The sequence below is a fragment of the Sceloporus occidentalis genome, unplaced genomic scaffold (assembly GCF_023333645.1).
Source record: "Sceloporus occidentalis isolate IW3139 unplaced genomic scaffold, rSceOcc1.0.p SCAF_6, whole genome shotgun sequence".
Classification (NCBI taxonomy): Eukaryota; Metazoa; Chordata; class Lepidosauria; order Squamata; family Phrynosomatidae; genus Sceloporus; species Sceloporus occidentalis.
Genome location: NW_028316986.1, coordinates 32,035,923 through 32,061,182, shown reverse-complemented (window position 1 = coordinate 32,061,182; position 25,260 = coordinate 32,035,923).

The following is a 25,260-nucleotide window of genomic DNA, read 5'->3' as shown; positions in this document are numbered from 1 at the left end:
ATAGTGCATAGATAACGTTTGGTACATTTGCAGAAACCGAAGCAAAAAGAGATAATGTAAGCAAAAGTCCAGTGTCCCAAATCTGTTTCCTGGACAAATAATCCAGAAGGTACTGAGAGGATCAGGAGAATTAACAGGGTCACACTTCATTTGTACTTGTCCAAGTAGAGGTCCGCCATCTGGGTGACCAAGGCTCCTTTGGGGCAAAACTCTGCCTTGAAGCCATAATTTGGTAGAGATAAATAATTAGTCTCATCTGAGTTTCTGTTTTTGACAAGGCAACATTATACATGCCTTCTCAAAAGGAAGCCCCACCACATACAGTGTAGATTACTTCCAGGAATCTGGGTATTATGAGAGGAGAAACTAGTATACACAAGAAAAGATTTGTGACCAAACAAGTATTCTTAAAATACTTGCAATCCAAGAAAGTTAGAAGTGGTTCCCCAACTATCTCCTTCAAGGCTGTCAGGACAATTCCTTCATGCTAGAAGACAACAGAGATCCAGCATGGTGTAATGGTTTGAGTCTTAGATTATGACCCTGGAGACCAGATTTTGATTCCCAGGTTGGCCATGAAACCCACTGGGTGACCTTGGGCAAATCACATGCTCTCAGCCTCCAGGAAGACAATGGAAAACCTCCTCTGAACAAATCTTGCCAAGAAAATCCCATGTTAGGTTCACTTTAGGGTCATCATACATCAGAAATGACTTGAAGGCACACAACAACAACAACAACAACAACAACAACAACAAGAAGACATCTGATATTATTTTCTGTACCAAGCCAATTAATACTTCTGCTACAAATTATGAGTCAAAAAGAAGAAATAATAATGACTGGCCACATTCCTCCAAATACTTCATCCCCATTTTCAGCAAGTGAAATTATCTAACACAGTGATCCCCAAACTCTGGCCTTCCCAGTGTTTTGGACTTCAGCTCCCAGAATCCCAGACCTTTGGCCAAGATGGCGGAGGCTTCTGGGAGCTAAAGTTCAAAACACCTGGAGAATCAGAGTTTGAGACTCCCTGATCTAACACAACACCATACTTTGAAGATGTCTGCAAGCCAACTTGTCTGCAACCAGTCTGCGACAGAACCAGAACTACTGTAACAGAACCAGTGACATTCAAGTCAAGAGGAATTGAAGAACTGTATCCATTAAGTGTTTAATGGATAAGGTACTCAACCACTTAGAAAAGTTCAGTTAGATGACAGTTTGCAAATAAAATGGTGGTAAGTTGCTTTTTCTTAGCTGTCATTGTCACCGTGAAGTAGCTAGGATGAGAATTTCTGCTGAGATGAGAATTCTTACATTTTAAAAATGATGTTTGCACAAATTTTGCAAAACTGCAATAGCTGCTGTCAGGAATCAGATGCATATGATGTCTTATTTGTGTCTTTTTGAGCAATCTGCCAGTTCTTCCATGTTTGGTGTGTGCATGTATGTGTGTGAACGCACACAGGCACAAACGCTTTGTTTCACGAAGAGAAATGAAAATAGTTTTTTGTGGGTTTTTCGGGCTATATGGCCATGTTCTAGAAGAGTTTCTTCCTGACGTTTCACCAGCATCTGTGGCTGGCATCTTCAGAGAAAGTCTGCAAAATTCTGCACAAATTGCAAAAACCAACCAAAATTTTCTCATTTCTCATTCCTTTTCTCATTCTTGTGCTGGAGGCAGAAAATCTTGCAGGAATTGGTGATTTCTTGATAGACTGTTCTGGCATGTCAAGACAGCCTGTCTTGTCAAGAACAAGCAATTTTGAGAGAATTCTTCAGATCCCTAGAGTAGGCTTTAAAACAAGCTCTTGCTTGTGTTTGTTCAGACTCGCTACAAGTTTTCAGCTGCTTGCATTCATTGCCAGCTACTTCATTGTCCACACTTCTGTAGTAAATCAGAGTGATGAACAGGCTGTATTCATTGGGAAAGAATACTTAGGAGAGATCATGTCAATTACCTGGGTCATTTCCATATCCCTCCCTTTGAGATAGGAGGTAAGTCCTGCCTACTGGAAACCTCCAGGGGATTTTCAGGAATCTGTTCAGATCTACTAGCATCTGAGGGTGAACAATTTTAATAGGTTTATCTCTCCAGAATGATCACTGTGATCTTAAACCTTAGCTGGAAATGTTTTGCCCATGAAAAAGGGAGTTGAAAAGAATGTCTCCATTCACAAATCACAGTTCTGCCCTGCTGAGAACACCAAGTCAAGTGAAAACTGCATTGGGCTAACAACACAATAAGGTAGCAATGACAAAACCATGGGAATGGATGAGAAAAGACAGACAAAAGATGGAAATGCAATCAGTTGTTAGCCTTCTCTTTAATGGGACTACAGTATAAGAAATTCTAAATCCATGTTGTGCCTCTCAGTGTATTTTATAACACCAAAGTTACTCTAAAGTTTTGAACGTTAAATACTCAGATTAGAGGTTGGTAGCCTGAAGAAAATAAGGTGTGCTGATAGGGGTGAAATTTGATTACTCCATTGGCTAAGCCAGTCTGAGGAAAGATAGCTAAACCAAGGAAAAGTAAGAAAAGTTTGTTTTAAGATCTATGACACCAAAAAACCCACAGATAAGTAAGACTGTAAAAGTAAAGGAATATAATGCATTGGCTGATATTTTTGAAGGATGTGTTATACTGTTTCAGTAGTTCTCCCATGTTGCTGCTGTTCTGACTGGCAACATAATTATTACTCAACTCATTACTGTTAAGTACTGGAAATGTAGATAACAACTCAATTACACATGTATTCTGCTCCACAAAAGCATGAGGGTTAAATCAGGTTGGAACATTCACTTACAAAACCACCAAACCAGACCTCAGTGCATCAGTGTAGTACTGCAGGCTTCTTTAAAAGACAAATGTCTCTTTTGTCTGATCCAGCAGTTGCTGATCATTTTCTCTCCATAGAAATATGACCAATTCACTTTTCTTTAAAAATAAATAAAAATGACCCAGTACAAGAAAAATGTGTATGAAATAAGTAACTTATATCAGCTTATAGTCAGTTCCAGAAAGAAGTATCTGACATTATAGTTCTTTATTTGTTGTTGTTGTTGTATGCCTTCAAGTCATTTCCGACTTATGGCAATTCTAAGGCGAACTTATAATGGGGTTTTCTTGACAAGATTTGTTCACAGGTGGTTTGCCATTGCCATCCCCTAAGGCTGAGCTTTGCCCAAGATCATCCAGTGGGGTTTGGTGTAATGAGTTAAGTGTGGTGGTGTGAGTGTTGAACTAAGACTCTGGAGACTAGGGTTTGATCCCCAGGTTGGTCATGAAAGGTCACACGCTCTCAGCCTCTGGGGAAGTCAATACCAAACCTTCTCTGAACAAATCTTGTCAATAAAACCATGTGATAGGGCTATCATAAGACAGAAATGACTTAAAGGCACACAATAACAACAAAAGGGAATCAAACCCTGGTTTCTAGAGTTGTAGTCCAATGTTCAAGCCACTACGCCACACTGACAGTGTATTTATTTCTTTTTTATGCACTATATTTCTTACTTATGTTACTAACTATGGCGCAGTACAGGCAGTGCTAAAGCGCCATGCTCGCGCCATGCTAGCGTTACGGGACAGTGCAGCAACTGCATGGTCCCTAACCCTAGCACTTACAGGTGGTGGCATAATGGCAGCACCCCATGTACACAGGCGCCACCATTATGATGTAATAGACACATAGCGTCCGCACGTCACATCATGCCAGTTACGCCACAAGTGCACCATTGGTGCACTCGGACATAACTGGAGCAGCAGAAAAAGAACCCACTTTTTCCTGTGGAGGGAAGCCACACAGTTTGGCGGCTGCGGCTTCCCTCTGCAGGAAAAAAGGCCGCTGCCGCTCTTGACAAAACCCCAGGTATGTACCAGGCCAATTTTACATGTACAAATATTCTAACATTCTGATGCCTCTTTTTCAAACAACACATTTTGGCTAAATATTTTCATATATTTGTAGATCACAGATTTTAATTCCCCAGTATATAAGAACTGTAGGTTATTTGAAAGAGCCAAATGATTATTTTATTGTTAGTGTGCTCCTGGATCTATGGGTTCATAAATGGCTACTCCAGTCTGTTGAATTCTCATTGGAGGCTAGGCTAGTCTCAAATCCACCTTCCTCTGCTAGCAGAAAAACATCTTTTAATTTAGGTAGGCTTTTGGCTAACAACTGGTTGGTTGATGGGGAGATGAAAGTGCTCTGCTTTTGTTACTGTGTGCCTTCAAGTTATTTCTGACATATAGAGACCCTAAGAAGAACCTAACAAGGGGGTTTCTTGGCAAGATTTGTTCAGAGGGGATTTTCATGGCCCACCTCTGATGACCGACTCAAGGTCATCCAGATGATTTCCATGGCCAAGCAGAAATTTGCACCCTGGTCTTCTAAAATTGTAGTCCAACACCCAAATCACTACACTCCAGTGGCTCTCCATTGTACTTTTATTGTCATTGTTATATTTTAAATGCTTTAAAAATATTTTAAAATAGCATCATTTATTCAGTTTTTTAAAAAAAATATTCTGATTAGGTTTAACTGTTTTTAATGTTCTGAGCCGCCTTGGTTCCCAGACTGGGAGAAAGGCATGACAGAAATAAAATAAAAATGTAACACATACCCTCCCACTGTTTTCATGCTATGCTATAGTTACCTTCAAGCTACTTTTTGTCCATTTTGTTCACTGAGCTAAGAAAACAAATCATTCCTGGCTTTTTTTTAAAGCTGCATTTTGTGTTTCTTGTTTGGCCTCAGGATCTCATTACCAAGCTACTGAGATCCCTAGAAACAGCTGTTTTAAATAGCTTGATTTCCTGCACTTTCTTTTTAAATGTTGGGGGTTAATTAAGTGATAATTAAGCAATGGGCTGCACTAATTGGCACTGCTCCCACTCAGTCTTCTTAGAACCTACTATCAGGAAAGATATAATATTAACCATCATAATAAGTAGGGTTTTAGTGTTTTTATGTCAAGATAGATAAAAACAAAACACCTTGCTCATTCTATCTTTTCCATACTAATATAGTCACCACTGAAGGATGATTCCCAGAAAAAGCATGTCTTCATGTTAGAATTTGAATTAATATATATGAAGAATATTTATGCAAGTATAGAGTTCTTTGGCATCCTTCAATTTGTTCTATTAATTCTGGCATATGAAATATAAGCCAACTGGATAACAATAAGATGTGTATATTCCTCTAAGCAACCACCCCCAAGTGCTAACTGCCTGATGTCACTCACCATGCCAATGATAATACTCAAATTGTTTAGTGTATACAAGCTGCTTCTGATGTAATTTTTCTGAATCCACACCATAGATAGATTACTTAAAAGCTATCTGTTGAACACTTTCATGTGGAAATGTTACATGGGGGTCATACCATTCTGTATGTATTTATAAGAAGATTTCTTAGATTCACACACACACATGTGCGCACACACACTGGATACAGCTCTAGAAAAGTTGCATAGAGGGTTCATCTCCACAGAAGCGCCCTCTCAAGCCTGCTTCCAAACGTAAGCCCTGGTATACGGAAGATCTCCGGGCAAGGAAGCGGGTCTTGCGACGGCTAGAGCACCGCTGGCAGAAACACCTATGCTTAGCCGACAAGGCTCTCCTAGACCGCCTTTTGGAGGACTATGGAGAGGCGATACGAGCAGCTAAGAATTCGTTCTATGCTGCTCGTGTCGCATCCGCGGAGTCGCGTCCAGCAGAGTTGTTCAGGGTGGTCAGGGAGCTAACTCAGCTCCCTCCCACCCAGAACCAGATCCTTGAACCTTCTAAGGCCTGCTGCGACCAATTTAACAACTTCTTTGCGGATAAAACCTCTCGGATAAGCGAAGGTCTTAACGCTGGCATTGGAGCAGAACCTAGGGTAGAGGCGTCCAGAGCCTCCGTGGACTCCATTATACTGGATCAGTTTGAGTTGGTGAGTACCGATGATGTGGACAAGATCCTCGGAAGTGTTCGGAAGACAACCTGCTCTCTCGATCCCTGTCCCTCATGGTTAGCAGCGCAGGGGGGACCGGCAGCAACTTCGTTGCTGCGACGGATTATTAATACATCTTTGAGGGAAGGGCAATTTCCATCTGAATTAAAATTGGCCATCGTAAAACCTTTGTTAAAAAAGCCCTCCCTCGACCCCCTGGTACACAATAATTATCGGCCAGTTTCGCTGCTGCCATTTTTGGGGAAGGTGATCGAGAGGGCGGTTGCAATCCAGCTTCAGTCAGTCTTGGATGAAACGGATTATCTGGACCCATTTCAAACTGGCTTTCGGGCGGGTTACGGGGTTGAGACGGCCATGGTCGCCTTGGTCGATGATCTCCGTCTGGGCATCGACAGGGGAAGCGTGTCCCTGTTGGTGCTCTTGGACATCTCAGCGGCTTTCGATACCATAGACCATGGTATCCTTCTGGAGCGCCTGGCTGAGGTGGGTATCGGGGGCACTGCGCTCCAGTGGTTCCGGTCCTACCTCTCCGGGAGGTTCCAGATGGTGCAGCTGGGAGACGTGTGCTCCGATAAGAGGGCCCTCACAAGTGGGGTCCCTCAAGGAGCCATTCTGTCTCCCATGCTATTTAACATTTACATGAAACCACTGGGAGAGATCATCCGGAGACATGGGGCGCGGGGTTATCAGTACGCTGATGACACCCAAATAGTTTTCTCTATGTCTCCGACTGATGCAGTGACCGAGGATGGCATCTCTCCTCTTGTGGCATGCCTGGAGTCAGTAATGGGCTGGATGAGGAAAAACCGACTCAGCCTGAATCCAGAGAAAACAGAGGTACTCGTGATAGGTTCCCCTGGCCCAGGAATGGCGGTAGTTCCACCTGTCCTGAACGGGATCACGCTTCCCGTGAAGGACTCCGTGCGCAGTCTGGGGGTGCTTCTTGATTCGTCGCTTCACCTTACATCTCAGGTGAATGCGACGGTCAGGAACACCTGTTACCAGCTTCGGCTTATTCGCCAGCTGCGCCCATACCTGGCCCAGAGGGACTTAGAAACGGTGGTACATGCTCTGGTAACCTCTAGATTGGATTTCTGCAACGCGCTCTACATGGGGCAACCCTTGTATCATACCCGGAAGCTACAGCTGGTACAGAACATGGCGGCCAGGCTGGTCACTGGTACTTCCAGGACCAGCCACATAACACCGGTGCTCAAAGACCTGCACTGGCTGCCTATTCGCTTCCGGGCACAGTACAAGGTGTTGGTGATTACCTATAAAGCCCTACATGGCTTGGGCCCAGGATACCTGAAGGACCGCCTCTCCCCATACATTCCTCCCCGCACCCTCAGAACTTCTGGGCAGCAATTACTTAGGGTACCTGGGGCTAAACTCTCCTCGACATCGAGGAGGACGTATTCCATCGTTGCCCTGACCCTTTGGAACACGCTGCCCACAGAGCTCCGCTCGGCCACCTCCCTGGCTCAGTTTAGGAGGGAGTTAAAGACCCTCCTATTTCGAACTGCATTCCCCGAATGAAGTCCTAGATGGCCTCTCTCTCTTGCTGACGGCAATTTGGAGAGCTGACCGGGGGTTTTATGATTGTTTTTAAAATGTTTTACTGTATGTATTATTTGTATTATGTTGTTCACCACCCTGATCAATGGAAGGGCGGTATATAAATAAAAGTTTTATTTATTATTTATTATAGAATATTTTCATGTAGAGGCACTCAAGTGATGTACTTTAAGAAGTCTATTATTATGGGCAATCATGTATCTGTATTTTTCTATAGGCCAGCATAATAAAATCACAATAAAAGCAGAAAGTAACATAAGAAAAACAGGCTGTAAGCACAGAACATTATGTAGGAACAATCCTAAGATAATGTAACTTGTAGAACAATTGGGCATCATGTGGGAGACGAATACTGCTGTTATATAGTATTATATTTTATTTTGTTTCCCACGTGGCTATAATTAATATATAGTTATTGTGCTAGTACAGTATAAATCTTAAGAGAAAGAAATTAGGTCAAAGAACTCAGTGGGTTGACACAGCAGACCAACCCTTTCAACAAAGACCTCTAAAATCACAAGATGGTTCTCTTGATTCTTTAATTATTCTTTTTAACAGAAGTACCAATTAAGGTTGCCTTTCCAACTGACTTTGCACCCTAATGCAGCAGTACACAAATGTCACTAGCACAATAAATTAGATGTTTTATGGGTTAATTATATTGCCGCCTTCTCTTCTGTCCACTGAATAATGCAAACAAAACCAAAATAAGTGTTTTGAAGCAAAAAAGCTAGTTGTCTTCTGTACTACTTTCCATGAAGCCTAAGAGCTATTATTATACTTTTACAAGACTCCTTCTAAGGGAAATAAACACTAAAGGTAGGATTCCAAGGAAATGACTCACAAATATTGGCAACAAGACTTTCAAAATTAAATCCAGTCTTTGCAAAAGGGTACTGCAGCTCACTAACCCTTCTTAATTCAAAATAGGCTTTGCAAATTAAAATAGGAGCTGCTAAAGCAACTTTTTAATGTTTTTTAAAACACCACCCTCTACCTCAGGGGGTTTACTTAGGGTACCATTTTTAGCTCAAAGTTAAACATTTTTAATGATTGAGTCATCATGGCAAGCAGGGAAAATAGGAATCATTTATCTTCATGCGCTGAGGCACTGCAGCAAAATATTACTGATAAACACCTCCACAAATTGGCTAAGACTAAAAGGGGGACAGTGAAGGGGGACTAAAGTAACACACATGCCACTGGATACCTCCCTGTGAGGTGAATTAAGGAGACGTACGGTTTTGAATTCCCTTTCTCTTGTGTGCCTGTTTACCTGGAACACCATTCAAGATGCTTGCATTAGACAAAACTGGAAAGAATTCAGGAAGCTTATACAGATGAAGGAACCATATGCAGGGATAGCTGTGCTGGACATGCAGCAAAATACAGAGCAAGTGGAATAAATGTGCTTATGCCAAAGCCTTCAATGCACTAATATACTTGTTTCCTCCCTTCTTTTTTGAAATTCAACTTAAAATTGAAATGGCAGCCTGTATCCTCTGGGTTGTATAATCTCAGCTATCCCTCTGACACAGTGTGTGTATATGTGTGAGAGTGTGTGCTTTATACCTTTAGTATACAGTTGGCCCTTGGTATCCACTGGGGTTTGGATCCAGGACTCCCCATGGATGCCAAAATCTGTGGATACTGAAGTCCCATTAATTACAATGGCATTGTAAAATTGTTTCCCTTATATAAAACGGCAAAATTAAAGTATGCTTTTTGGGAATATATATGTGTGGGTGTGTGGGTGTGTGTATAACTGTGAATCTGTGGATAAGGAGGTCTGACTGTACTTGATTATATGTATTGACTAATTTGTTTTATTCTACATTGTGAGTGTGTTTTTATTATATTTTGGTATTTAATATTATCAGAATAGTTACACATGTTTTATTCTTTAACTGTAAAGAGACATGTACACGGATGGCCCTATGTAAACAAACAAGGAGAAGAAGTGTAAGGCGTATCTACTGTGTGTATTCCTACAACAGATTTTTAGCAGGCCAGAACTAGTACCCATTTCCCATGTATTCAAAGACTGTTTATTCTACCCATCTCTTTTAATGCCATGCAGTCACACCACACCAAAGGCAAAGGGAAAATTTTTAATGGAATTGGAGAGTTTTGACTACAAATAAGTTTGCGCACATGCCATCACCACTAGCAGAATGTGCGCCTGTACATATATATTTTTGACAGTGGTGTACCAAAGGTTAGTGTCACATGGTTGGGGGGGGGGGGCAGACTGCTTTGGTTCCTGGAGGTCTGTTTCAGCTTTGGTATGGCTGCAGCAGCACCAAAGCCCAAACGGAAGGCACTGTCCCACCCAGCAGCCACCGCCACTGGAGGGGGCAGTGCCAGGTCACCAGAGATCTATTTGGATTTGCAGCCACACCAAAGTCAAAATGGAAGAAACTGCTATAGCAGCTGGACAAACAAGAAAGGGACATGATGCCTTTTCTTGCTTGCCCAGAAGCCACACCGGGTGTACCACCCTATTTGGTGAGACCCCCCTCTGGGGTGTCACCAGGTGCAGTCTGCACACCCCATACACCCCCACGTCACTGATTTCTGAGGGAGGGGAAAATTTATGTTCAATATTACAAAACTAACAAAATGAATTTCCACAGGAAGAAATGTAAGGTACTACACTTAGGCAGAAAAAATGAAATGCATAGATATAAGATGGAGGACACCTAGTTGAACCAGACTACGTGTGAGTGGGATTTAGGAGTCCTAGTAGACCACAAGTTGAACATCAATAGTGTGATGGGCAGCTAAAAAAACCAATGAGATTCTAGACTGCTTCAATAGCAGTATAGTGCCTAGATCAAGGGAAGTGATCGTAGCACTCTATTCTGCTTTGGTCAGGCCAGACCTGGAATACTGTGTCCAGTTCTGGGCACCACAATTCAAAAAGGATGTTGACAAGCTGGAGCATGTCCAAAGGAGGGTGAAGGATCAGGAATTCATGCCTTATGAGGAGAGCCTTAGGGATCTGAGTATGTTTAGCCTGGAGAAGAAAAGCTCAAGAGGTGATATGATAGCCTGTTTAAATATTTGAAGGGGCGTCATACTGGGGATGGAGCAAGCTTGTTTTCTTCTGCTCCAGAGAATAGGATCCAGAGCAATGGATTCAAACTACAGGAAAAGCGATTCCAGCTCAACATTAGGAAGAACTTCTTGACAGTAAGAGATGTTTGACAGTGGGGAACACACTCCCTTGGAGTGTGGTGGAGTCTCCTTCTTTGGAGGATTCAAAAACGCTGGATGGCCATCTGTTGGGAGCACTTTGTTTGTGAGTTCCTGCATGGAAGAACGGGACTACACTTGGTGGTCCTTGAGGTCTCTTCCAACTATGGTTCTATGATTCTACGAAATGTGGAGGGCCAACTGTACTTGTACATAATGGATGAGCCATGCAAGCAGAGAGCAGTAGCTTTAAAATATTACCATATTAAGGAGCCCTGGTAGCACAGTGGTTAAATTCTGGTTCTGCAATCAGAACATTCTTAGTTTGATCCTAGAGGGCTTCTGACCTTTCCAAAGTCACTACAATGAGTACCCAGTTTGTTGGGGGCAATTGGCTTCCAGGTTGTAAACTGCTTAGAGAGTACTGAGTTCACTGATAAGTGGTATAGAACTGTAAATGCTATTGCTACATTATCTTTCAGTCTAACTTTTCTAGGACAATATTAATATGAACACAATCTGATTACACAAGTCATTTAATAAAATTAATATGTCTCCTTTCAGTGCTGTACCAGCTCTATGATTCTGTCATTCTATGGCCTCATTCACATTACGAAAAAATCCAGGTTGAATCCTTGGTGTTCACACGCATCCAAATGCACTTGATACACTTTCTGGGAAGGGCTGGCAAAAACCCCACTTAACTTGGGGTATTGATACTATTTCACACACCCCAAGTTTTCCTGAAAGATCTGCATCAATGTGCATCTTCAGCAGCATGAATACACTTCCAAATCAATTTGCATCGCCCTGTATCATTAAACGAAGGGAGGCAGCTCCATTTTAACCCATAATGATAGTATATGTGAATAACACAAAGGTTAAAACAGCTCAAAGTGATTCATGAATCCAAAACATAATGGAAACAACAAACACAGTATGCATCAGCGCAGTGATACATCTCCTTGGGACAAAAAAATGAGTGTGAATGGCACCAAAGATTCACAGAAAGAGGTGTGTCCTGCAGCCACAGAGAGCCTAAGGGACACTAGCTCCCATCGGTGGCATCACTTGGAGGGTGCTGGAATGCGGACCGCACCAGGTGACACCCTAAGGGTGGGGTGACATCACTGCTCCTCAAAATCTGCCTTTTTTGGAGAAACAGATTGTAGCATTCATCTGTTTCTGTTTAAAATGCTTTAGGACAGGGGTCGGCAACCTCCGGCCCGCGAGTCGGATGCGGCCCGCGAAGGCCTCGCTACCGGCCCCCGGCTGCTGTTGCCGCCGCCGCCACCGCCGCCCGTCACAGCTTTTTGCCGCTCTGGGCGCCGCCATTTTGGGCGGCAAAATGGCGGCGAAGTCTCGCGCGACCTTCCCCGAGGTCGCGTGAGAGTTCGCCGCCATTTTGGGCGAAAAAATGGCGGTGCCCATAGCGGCCTCTGGGGCTATGGGCGCCGCCATTTTGCCGCCCAAAATGGCGGCGCCCAGAGCAGCCGCTGCGGCGGGCCTCCAGGAGGCCCACTGCCGTCCCTAGGGCCCTCCAGGCGGGCTCCCAGGGCGGCAGGGGGCCTCTGCAGGGCCCGCTGCCATCTCTGGGGCCCTGCAGGAGGGCTCCCAGGGCGGCAGGGGGCCTCTGGGAGGCCCGCTGCCGTCCCTGGGGCCCTCCAGGTGGGCTCCCAGGGCGGCAGGGGGCCTCTGCGGGGCCCGCTGCCGTCCCTGGGGCCCTCCAGGTGGGCTCCCAGGGCGGCAGGGGGCCTCTGCGGGGCCCGCTGCCGTCCCTGGGGCCCTGCAGGCGGGCTCCCAGGGCGGCAGGGGACCTCTGGGAGGCCCGCTGCCGTCTCTGGGGCCCTCCAGGCGGGCTCCCAGGGCGGCAGGGGGCATCTGCGGGGCCCGCTGCCATCCCTGGGCCCTGCAGGAGGGCTCCCAGGGCGGCAGGGGGCTTTTGGGAGGCCCGCTGCCGTCCCTGGGGCCCTCCAGGTGGGCTCCCAGGGCGGCAGGGGGCCTCTGCGGGGCCCGCTGCTGTCCCTGGGGCCCTCCAGGTGGGCTCCCAGGGCGGCAGGGGGCCTCTGCGGGGCCCGCTGCTGTCTCTGGGGCCCTCCAGGCGGGCTCCCAGGGCGGCAGGGGGCCTCTGCGGGGCCCGCTGCCGTCCCTGGGGCCGTGAAGGAGGGCTCCCAGGGTGGCAGGGGGCCTCTGCGGGGCCCGCTGCCGTCCCTGGGGCCCTGCAGGAGGGCTCCCAGGGCAGCAGGGGACCTCTGCGGGGCCCGCTGCCATCTCTGGGGCCCTGCAGGAGGGCTCCCAGGGCGGCAGGGGGCCTCTGGGAGGCCCGCTGCCATCTCTGGGGCCCTCCAGGCGGGCTCCCAGGGCGGCAGGGGACCTCTGCGGGGCCCGCTGCCGTCTCTGGGGCCCTCCAGGCGGGCTCCCAGGGCGGCAGGGGGCCTCTGCGGGGTCCGCTGCCGTCTCTGGGGCCCTGCAGGAGGGCTCCCAGGGCGGCAGGGGGCCTCTGTGGGGCCCGCTGCCGTCTCTGGGGCCCTCCAGGCGGGCTCCCAGGGTGGCTGGGGGCCTCTGGGGGGCCCGGTGCCGTCGCTGGGGCCCTCCAGGAGGGCTCCAAGGGCGGCAGGGGGCCTCTGGGAGGCCCAGTGCCGTCGCTGGGGCCCCCCAGGTGGTCCTCCAGCGCTGGCAGGCCCCCCCAGCTTTTTTGCCGGTCTCTGACGGGGCCTGGGGCCCCGTCATGGGCCAGCAAAAATGGGGAGGCCTGGCCCCCGGAGGGTGGAAGCTCCACCCCCCAGCACACAGCCCCGCCCCGGAGGGTGGAAGCTCCACCCCCAGCATGTGGCCCCGCCCTGGAGGGTGGAAGCTCCACCCCTGGCATGTGGCCCCGCCCCAGAGGGTCGAAGCTCCACCCCCCGGCTTCGGCCCCCCAGTCACCTGAGGGACAGCAACCCGGCCCCCGCCTCAAAAAGGTTGCCTACCCCTGCTTTAGGAGATGGTGTGAATAGGAGAGGCTCAGTGAAAGGAGAAAAGAGAAGCTCCAGATTTTTTTAAAAATAAAATTTCAAATTTAAATTTAATTTTATAAAAAAATTATAAAATTTTCTTTAAAAACATCACATTTTACCAAATTTTTCACTTGGACCACATAAAACTATGCTTATGTAAACACATTTATTATGTGCGTATATTGTAACTGAAGGGTATCATTTGAATTCTGCTAGTTGTTTATCTGCTTTATCACACAACATTTCCTGGTTTTCTCTGGTTTAACTTTCATTTAAATCCTGTTTGTCCCCTAGTGTGATAAAGCAGGTTTATGTCACAACTGTTGTTTATGTCACAACTGCTGACATTAGATTCAGTGATATATAAAAAATAATAGTACAAAAACCATTATTAAGGATTCTGTATGTGTGGTATGGAAGGTCAATGGGAGGGGGATGATACCATGAGTTACCACACCAGGTGACACCAATCCTAGTGACACCTCTGGCTCCCAGGCATCTCTTTTTGCTTCCAGAAAGGAACCTGCTTATTGTATCCTCCTAGAACATGAAGTATTGTATCGTCTCAGGAGAAGGAGGATGCTGAAAGGCAGGGTTTGAGGGTGGAGGGGTGGGCTGTAATTATAAACCTAAAGTGGCCCGGTTATTTAAGAGTCCTGGTGGCACAGTGGTGAAATGCCTGCAACTACAGCCATTCAGGGCCATCCCTAGGGTTGGTATCACCCAGTGCAGTCATCCCCCCATTGACCTCCTCCTGTTTTACACCATACAGGATCCTTAGAAATGCTTTTTTGCACTAATGTTACCTGTAAATCACAATTCCTATATAGCAGTGACTGTCATGCTAATAGTTGCGACATAAACAATCAGCAAAATTAAAATCATACACCTTCAAATTACAATATCATTCTCACAAACTAAATGTATTTACATACACATAGTGAAGATTTAGTTAAAATGTGATGTTTTTAAAGAAAAATTTAAAAGATTTTTTAAAATTAAATTTCAAAAAATTGTATTTTTTTAAAAAAATTAAACTTTGAATTTTGACTTTTAAAAAATTCTGGGGCCTCTCCTTTCTCCTCTCCGAGCTTCACCCCACTCCCATCATCTTTTAAAGCAGCTTAAAGGGAAGCAGATGAATGCCACAGCCCATTTCTACCAAAAGGTAGGTGTTTGAGGACCAGTGGTGTCACCCCATCCTTAGGGTGTCACCTGGTGTGGTCCGCACCCCCCTAGTGACCCCACTGCAGCCACTCACTCACAAATCACAAAAGCTGTGAGTTCAATCTCAACCGCAGGTCAGGGTCCACTCAGCCTTGCATCCTTACGTAGGTTGCTAAAATGAGTACCCAACTTGTTGGGGCAATTAAGTTACACATTGTAAAACATTTTTTTTCTTCTTAAATTTGGACTGAATTCGCATGTTTTACCTCTACACCACCAAAATGTTCCTGATGTGAAAACATGAAGATTTCTTGAGGAATCCATTGTTCTCAGCCAACAAAGAGGCCTGTGACCTCACTGGAATGGAGACATACTGGACTGCCAAAGTGGGGTCCCTGTTGAGATGCAAATGGACTTTAAATGTCCTGGACTTTGAAAATCTCCCTATTGCCCTATGGCCAGAAGGAAGAGGAAACTGCCTGCCTCTGCACAAAAGAGATCCTCCCCAGTGTACCATCTTTACTAAGGACTGAAACAACTTGCAGGCATCTAACAGGCATGGCCTTGAGTCCCTGTGGGATATAAATAAACATAAACATAACAACAACACAACTTACTCAATTGTGGTTTGTTTGTTTTTTTCATTCTTCTGTTTAGTTTGTAACATCTTGCCTGATAAAGAAGCCCATGGAGCTTTGAAAGCTTGCTGCAAAGTATATTGTGCATTTCGGTTGGCCAATAAAAGGTATCACTGATGGATTTCTGTTTGCATCTGTTAAAATGGCCAACCCGGCTCCCCTCTGCATGTTTTCTGTACATTGTAAACCGCTAAGGGAGTGCTTAAGTGCACTTATAAGAGGGTCTAGAAATGGATTTGCTATTGCTAACCTCCTGGAAAGGAAAAATAAGGAAAGGGTTCGGAGTTCCTTAATAGAGAGCTTGGCACAAGGTGCAGGGCACCGCTTTAACTCTGTTCTGGCTCAAGGCTATGGAATCATGGAGTCCCAGAATTCCACAACCTTGAGCCAGAAGAGTTAAAGCGGTGCCAAACCGGGTTATGTCTCCAGTGTGGATGCAGCCTTGGAAGAGAAAAGGGCATTTGCGCTTCTGTTTTGGTCCTCTTGCTAACCAGTGTCCTCCTTTTCCAGGACCTGTCCTCCATCTCCTATCTTCTCTCTCCAGGAGGAATTAAATGCTGTTCTCCATGTCCAGAGAAGACTTCCTTTAAGGAGCATGGATTTCTGTGAGGGTTTTTTTGTTTTGGCTTTTCTTTGGATAAGTCCTCCACATTGTTTTCTTTTTTTCCTGGAAGTCCTCCATTTGGTGGTGCCTTCTCTTCAGACTCCGAGGGGGGGCTCAAGCTTCAAGGAGCACCAAGGCAAAATGGAGGACCTTTTGGGGGGATGGAGGACGTGCCCCAAATGAAAAGCTCAAAACACTCGCCCAAAAAAAGTCTCCTACACAAATAACAATCCATGCTCCTCAAAATGGAAGGCCTTGTTGTGAAATTCTTTCTGGCAACGGAATGGAGGACAGGTCCTGGAAAAGGAGGATGGCTGGTCTCTTCTCCCTGAAGAGAATTCAAATGGAGGACCTTCCAGGAAAGAAAAGAGATGCAAGACAGGCCCAAATGAACAAATACTAAAGACGCCCCGAGAACTATCACCAACCCAGGCTTCTTATGCCCTGCTCCAAAGGGAGGACGTTTTGGCATGCGTTCCTGGACAGAGGGGTCCGGGAAAAGGAGGACGCCTGGTCACCCTGGGCAGCATCCCCACAACACAGGTGTCCTCTCACCAAATGGAGGACATTCCAGGAAAGGAAAACAATGCAAGAATAAGACATTTCCAAATAGAAAAGCTCAAAACACTCGGATGAATGCAAATGCAAGTTTCTTAGCCCAGCTCCAAAGGGAGGACGTTTTGGCATTTGGGTGGAATGGAGGGCGTGTCCGGGGAAAAGAGGACGCCTGGTTTCCCTGGGCAGCATCCCCACAACCCAGGTGTCCTCCCCGCCAAGGAGGACCAGGCGCCGCCAAATGGAGGACCTTCCAGGAAAGGAAAACAAAAAAGCCATTTCCAAAGGAAAAGCTCAAAAACACTCAGATCAATGCAAATGCCAGCTTCTTCGCCCTGCTTTGGCTGGAATGGAGGACGGGTCCGGGGAAAGGAGGGCCACCTGGGCAGAATCCCCCACAACCTCCCAAATGAAGCCCATGCGCCTCAGCCCTGCTGCGAAGGGAGGGCAGGGGAGCATGGCTCCTCCTGGGGCTGAGGCTGGAGTGGAGGGCGGGTCCGGGAAAAGGAGGACGGCTGGCCCCCTGGGCAGCATCTCCCAGCCAAGGGCTCCTCCTCCTCCTTCCTGCGGCTGCTGCTGCTGCTCCTTAGTCCTTACCTGGGCTGGCGCTTCCCTCTGGCCCCCAGCCTCTGGGCTGCTGCTGGCTGGCTCTTCTTCTCGGGGGCGAGGAGGAAGGGGAAGAAGAAGGCCAGGCTCTCCTCCCCTCCTCCTGCCGCCCTCCTCCTCCTCCTCGCTTCTCCGGAGGCGGAGGGAAGAAGAGGAAAGGGAGGGAGAGAAAGGCTGCCCAGGGGGAACCAGTCGGAGCTGTTCCTGCCCCCTCCTTGGCCCCCTCCTCCTCCTCCTGGCAGAGGTTTGAGGGTGTCTCTGGGGGGGGCGCCCCAACTGCCCTGGCTCAAGGCTGGGGCTCCTGGGGATTGGAGGGCTTTCTGTGGCCCCAGAGCTCTCTGCAGAGGAGGCTCCATCTCTCACAAAACGACAGGCCTCAGCATTGCCTGGCATGGAGCCAGGGCACTTCCAGAGGTCTCAGGCGACATCATTTCTGCCAGTGCTCTGCCACAGAGTGAAAAGGAAGGAGTCTTTCCCTTCTAAGACTGCATCCATACTGCAGAAATAATCCAGTTTGGCACCATGCTAAGGAATTCTGGGAGGTGTGGTTGGTTGCAGCACCAGAGCAAAGCCACAACAAACTACACTTCCCAAAATTCCATAGCAAAGCTCTGGTGCCATAATAGAGTGGACTTCCCAGAATCCAGAAGAGACCCCAAGGGCCATCCACTCCAACCCCATTCTGCCATGCAGGAACTCTCAATCAAAGCATCCCCGACAGATGGCCATCCAGACTTTGTTTAAGAGCATGGAGCCATGGCAGTTAAAGTGCTGCCAAACTGGATTAATTCTGCAGTGTGAATGCAGCCCTAGCTAGCAAAAGGGACAGAGGGAAAGCCTCCTGGTCCCTAGGTTCAAGACCTTCTCGCCCTCTTTCACCCCCTTTCTTGACTCCTGCATAAGATGAAGGCCTCCTTCCACCACATGGGCTCTAAGAGGGCTTGTTTTGTTCTCATCAAGGAAACCATTGTTGATGAGGGAACCTTGCCTTTTCGGCTTGCATCCCTTTCATCTCCTTTAGCCCATGCGGCGTTGATAAGAAACAGATGAGGGACTGAAAGGCCAAGCATTAGCTGAGGTGCCTTGATCTGCTGGATAAGAGTTTCAGGCTGGGGTCTGTAAGGCAGGAGACCTCTGAATACCAGATGCTCTGGACCTATATGTTTCTTTCATGACCAGCTGCTAGTGCCTTGTAGGCTTCCTGGAGACCTGGAGACAGTGTGGCTGACTGGTCAATGCAGGACCCAGGCGATCTTCAGTAGGCCTGCAGTCCCGTCATAACACACTGCATTCGCCCGATATCTTGGTGTACTACTTTCATAACAACCTGTGATGAAGGGCAACTGGTAACGCTCACTCCAGTTATTTATAGGGTGAACTTCACAGATTGCCTGTTATTTAATTGCTCACTGCATGTTTAATGAACACACACTGCTCCAGGCAGCGTTGAATTTGGTGATTCTACGGGCATTTACTTGCTGTGAAAGTAGTATTTAGTGAGATGATTATCTTAAAGGCTCCAGGCAGGTTGAAACATATTTAAAACCAAATCATTCTAAAAATATGGTCATTAAATCATTAAGGGATCTCCAAAAGACCACTAATATTCAGCCCCAATAGGAAGGTTTTCCTGAAGGGTTGGAAAAGTTCCCATTCTTAATCTGGCCTGAACTACTCTTTTGATTTTGAGCTTTTCCAAATTTTGTTCCCATGTCTTTTCAGAGCAGGATGTTCCTGAACTCCCGTGAGTGAGCAGAAGGAAGCACTACAGGTAGTAAAACAGTGGTGAGGACTCACAAACTAGTTATTTAATTAATTTTTAAAAGAGCAAATTATTTCTTTGTGGTTATCTCACAGACCAGCTCTAAAATGCAATAAAAATGAAATTCTAAAGCTTGACGCTGATAGAGCTAAATCTATTATTAAACAAAAAATCCTAGAAGTAGAAAGATACATGGACTTCGCTTCCCTCCCACAATATGCCATGTTCAGTGTTCAAGTTTTGGTCCCCTCCCCAGCTCCATATCTGTTTCATGTTACCCTCCCGAAGTTTAGAAGGGCTTTGACTCTGGCACGCTTCAATGTGTTGCCCACGGCCATGTTGGAAGGTAGATTAAAAAAAACACCTCTTGAACTTCGTATTTGCCCATGTGGCTCGGGCGCTGTTGAAACCAATGAACATGTTCTCCTTTATTGTCAATTCTATAGAGACATTCGTCACCAACTGATTAGCCCACTACTGAGTAAATTCCCAGGTAAAACTGACTCCTTCTATTTATGCCTCCTATTGGATAACAATGATTCTACAGTATCCCATAAGGTGGCTAAATTTTGTTACATTGTCTGTAAACTGCGCCCTCAACTGACAAATGGCCATTTTATTACCGTGTAGAAAGTTCTGTTTGGATATTGTACATGTATAGTCTACATTAGTTTATATTTTAACCTGTTACTGTGATACTGATACGCTGTTTGTGTGGTTTTGTTTTTATACTGGTCAAAGACCGAATAAAGTTTAATTACATTACACTAGATTAGCACATAAAGGATTAAAATGTCATTTTCCATGATACATTCAATTCAACCATGATATCATCACATAATTCACAACATTCACGGCCAACTGTCATCGTCCAGCCTGGAGGGAGTGAGGGGGTGGGTAGGGGCTAATTTTGTATTGCAATTTTTATTGTACACCGCTATGATCATTGTGGAGTAGCGGTCTATAAATAAAACTTATATTATTATTATTATTATTATTATTATTATTAACAATGCAATAATGAGGTTAGAGTGAGGTCCCTTTTGCAAGTAGTAGAGTTAGGCTACATTACCAGTTTAGTGTCCAGTTCTATATATTTACATTTTAGGATCTTGCCTAGTTCTTTCATAGTTGCCCTTCACCATTCTGATCAACATTTGATCCAGCTTCAGCTGGTACGCCATCTGCATCCTTTACTGGAACCGGGGGACCTGGAAACTGTGGTACATGCTCTGGTAACCTCACGACTCAACTTCTGCAATGTGCTCTACATGGGGCTACCCTTGTGCCTAGTCCAGAGACTTCAGTAAGTTCAAAATATGGCAACTAGGTTGGTTACTGGAAAAACCAGAAGTGACCACATAATACGTATTGTAAAACGCGCCATTGGCTGCCTATTAGTTTCCGGGCGCAGTACAAGGTGTTGGTAATGACCTTTAAAGCCCTACATGGCTTGGATCCAACCTATCTATGGGATTGCCTCCTTCCGTACAATCCACCCAGCCCACTCAGATCCTATGGGAAGAATTTACTACAACCTATAAAGACCAGGCTGGCTGTGGTTACCCAAAGGACCTTTTCTTCAACTGCTCCTAGGTGATGTAATGGCCTGCTGGAGGAGATCCACCATATTACCTGTTTGGACAGCTTTAAAAAGGCTGTCAAGATGGATCTCTTCCAGCAGGCCTTTCCGGAATAGTAAACCCAGCCACCAATTGGATCAACCATCTCACTGAGTACTCTGTAGCCCCGTTCGCCCGTCTCCGATTATTTTAATGGAATATTTTAACGGTTAAGTGTGCTTGATTGATGTTTTAGGGGAAGGCGAGAATAATTGGGTTATTGTTGATGTATTGTATGGACTTTTTATTGTAAGCCGCCTCAACTATCTTCTGACAGAGAGGCAGAATAAAAATAAAGTTGTTATTATTATCATCATCATCATCATCATCATCATCATTTATAAGGTATGGGAAGTCTTGGTTTGAGTGCTGGGCTATGATTCTGGAGGACCAGGGTTAGATTCCCAGCTTGGCCATAAAACACACTGGTTGACCCTGGGCAAGTCACACTCTCTCATCATCAAAGCAAGGCAATGGCAAACTTCCTATGAACCAATCTTGCCAAGAAAACTCCATAATAGGTTCGCCTTAGGGTTGTCATTAGTCAGAAACAACTTGAAGGCATATAACAACAACAAATAGGAAGCTTTTGACTATTTTGATTTTGATTTCCTCATTATTGAGACTGAATTTATATAAATTCTCCACAGTCATTATAGCGGGGTACAGACCGCCCAAAAAGGGCGGTCTGCCAGCGCCTTGTTTTGCCGTGCGAAGAAGCTGCAGCAGACAAACTGCACGGCTTCCTTGCACGGCAAAAAGAACCCACAAAAAGCGGGTTCTTTCTGCGGCGCCATTGTGATGCCACAGTGTGCCAGTGGCGCACTCGCAATGTCACAATGGTGTCGCAAAGTGTGGACGCTAAGTGTCCATCGCATCAAAATGGCGGTGCCCGTGTGTACAGGGCGCCACCATTTTGACGCCCTTGTCACGTGCTAGGGGTGAGGCATGTATGGGTGGTGCGCCCTCGGCCAACCCCTAGCACGTGACAAGGGTGCACTATAGGCTCATCTGTCCAGAGCTTACATTTGTTTTCTTTATGTTTAGAAGTAAGCCTGTCTTTGCACTTTGTTCTTTTACCTTCCTCAGTAATTGCTGCAAATCTGATCTTTCTGCTAGTAATATGGTGTCATCTGCATACTTTAGATTGATGATGTTCCTCCTAATTTCACTTTTCCTCTTCCATGTTTAAACCTGCTCTTTGTATATTTTCTGCTTATCAGATAGGGTGAAAGAATGGTGATAGAATGCATCCTTGCCTGACCATTTTGCCAACTGGGAAACAGTTTGTTTCTCCACATTCCATTCTAATGGTAGCCTCTTGTCCTAAGTACAGATTTCTCATTAGTACTATCAAGTTTAGTGATACTCCAATTTCTTTAAGAGCTTTCCATAGCTTTTCATGATCTATGCAGACAAACTGAAATATTGGAATCATTTTGTACATGTTTGAAGTTACCATGGCTGCTGGACACAAGGGAACAAGGAGCTCAAGCCCCCCCGCCCCAAAAAAAGAAAAAAGAAATAAGGTTAGAGGGAGCTGAGACCCTTCCCAAAGGATCACATAAAATTGGACCACCAGGATTCAAGAATTATCAATCAGAATTGCACCAGACGATCCTTATTTTGCCACTGCTTTCATGGTACTCAAAATGTTACCATCTCGAGATGGATGATGGTGATGGTGGTGGTGGTGGTGGTGGTGGTGATGGTTTTAATGTAGTGAATTGTATTTTTATTGTTTTTAAGAACATACCTGCAAGGAGTTAAAATTAATTACAATCTGTCCACCAATGTTTCGGCTCCCCCCTCCCATCTTTACAACAGTTCTGGAGCCCCTGGCTGCCTCTGCACTGCAGAAATAATCCAGTTTGACACTGCTTAAACTGCCATGGCTCCATCCTATGGAACTCTGGGATTTGTAGTTTGTTGTACTACCAGAACTCTCTGACAGAGAAGGCTAAATCAGGGCTAGCCTAGAAGAAGAGACTCCTCCCTCCATAACTGTCATCCTCAGGCTTGCAAGGGAATTGACCAGGCAGGCCCAGCTCCATCAGGGCTAGTCTGGAAGAAGAGCCTTCCCTCCATAACTGTCATCTTCCGGCCTGCGAGGGAGTTGACCAGGCAGGCCCAGCTCCATCAGGGCTAGCCTGAAGAAGAAGAGCCCTCCCTCCGGTCCATCTGCCTTGGTCCAGGCCTCAGAGGGAGAGAAGAATGCTGGACCTGATCCCCTCCCCCCCACCATTCCCTTCTCCTTTTGTGTCGTGTCTTTTTAGATTGTAAGCCTGAGGGCAGGGAACTGTCTATTATCCCCTCTGTTGTAAGCCGCCGGGATTCCCAGTGATTGGGCGGCATATAAATAAATCCTATTATTATTATTATTATTATTATTATTATTATTATTATTAGTCTCACAAAACTACAAATCCCAGAATTCCATAGCATTGAGCAGTGTCAAACTGCATTACTTCTGCTGTGCAGATGAAGCCCCTGTTCGCTACCAACCTAAATAATGTAATACAACCAGAATTTATAACGTTTAGTAGTGCAATTATCTGGAGACATCAGAATAAGCATTTCTTTAAAGAACCATACGTGTGGAATAGACTAAATATCCTTTTGCCTGCCCCACCCCCACCCTAAAGCAGAGCCATTGAGCCAGCAATGCCAAAAGAACAACCTACGTACTCTAGTGTGTAATGCACACAGAGAACAACCACATTAAAGAAAGTTGCCTGCAGAGCAAATAGCTCCAGATGTCTCAAGTAAGAGATCTTTTGAATGCCTGCAACACATTTCTTTTAGAGAAATGAAATTTAGTCTTACTGCTCACCTATGAAAAGCACTGAATGTGAGGAAAGTGATGGTTATTCAAAACAGCTTATTAAAAAGCAGCTTTTGAAAGTGACTGTGGTTAGCATTTCTAGAACAGTGGGGATAATACATGGATCAGTTGATGTTCCTTCTATGCAGACTGAGGGGCTGCAGCAATCACCTCATGTCTGCTGATCCACTTGGAGAAAAGGGAATACAAATGAAGCTCACCATTGAGGTAAAGCAAGGTAAAAAGAAAATCTAACACAATGGTATAAGATCTGATCAAGAGGCCATCTAATCCTGCATTTTTCCCCAAAAGTTGCCAGCTAAATGTTCCCAGGAAGTCCACAGCAGTAAGAGCCTCTTCTGCTGCTGAGCTCTGCTGCTGACTGGTATTTGGAGGTATACTGCCCTGGAAATTGGATAGTCTACAGTAGTTAGTTATCTTTGTTAATACTCATTTTACCCAACCCCATTTAAAAAAAATTTGACTGAGTGTTTGACAGTCGCCAACTCCTGTGTCTGTGAATTCCATAAAGTTAAAGTATGCATTTTATGAATATTTTATGTCACCTCTTTTGAATCAACTAATAGTTTCAGTAGCTGTCCCTAAGTTACAGTACTGTGAGAGGGGAAAAACATTTGTCTGCCTCCATGTTGTACAGTTGGCCTTCTGTATCCATGGATTGTTTTTTCATAGATTCAGCCACCCATGGCTTGAAAATATATTATTAAAAATATAAATTCCAATAAGCAAACCTTGATTTTTCCATTTTATATAAGGGACATCATTTTACTATATGCCGTTATATTTAATGAGACTTGAGCATCCATGGATTTTGGGATCCATGGGGCATCCTGGAAGCAAACCCTAGCAGATACCAAGGGCCCACTGTATGGCTTTATTAATCAGTAACATATATTTCCTTGGTCATCCTTTTTTCATAAGCTAAATAGCCCAAAACACTGACTAATTTGGTGTAGGTATGCTATAGATCAGTGGTTCCCAAACTTAAGTTTTCCAGGAGTTTTGGACTACAATTCCCCAAAGCCCCAGTCATCTTGGCCAACAGTCAGGAATTCTGGGGGCCAATGTCCAAAACACCTGCAGTACCAAAATTTGAGTATCATTGCTATAGATAAAAGAATACATAAAAGCATTATAATACTGTTTTCCACTGGAACCCTTACTTCGCCCTATCAAGTTCAACAGTGCATATTCCCACATATTTGAATACAGGATTGCAGGTCTGTTTTCAGTCTCTTGCCTATTTTCAGCCTTCATGCCACTGCAGCATTCTGCACTTTATATTATACTGTACATATTTAACTATAAGTGAGTAGGTTCTGGGACCAGAATTAAGGGCCCGTTACAAACGCCCCTAACCCTAATACGGACCAAATCCGTACAAAATGGCGGCGTCCGTTCCACACGGAGGCCGCCATCTTTACGTAGTGGACGCGCTGTGTCCACACATCGCACAGCGCATATGATGCTGCGAGTGCGCCATTGGCATCTCGCGGCGTCATATCCACGCTGTGGAAAGAAGCGCCATTTTGGGGCTTCTTTGTGCTCCACAAGAGAGCTGCGCGGTTTGGCTGCTGCAGCTCCCTTGCGGAGCAACCGGCAGCGGCGCGAGACTGCCCCTTTTGGGCGGTCTGTAATGCGCCATAGATTTTTAGGATGGGTGGATGAGAGTATAAGGGTTGGTGCTTCTTTTAAGTGCTCCAAGGAGGGATTAAGGCCT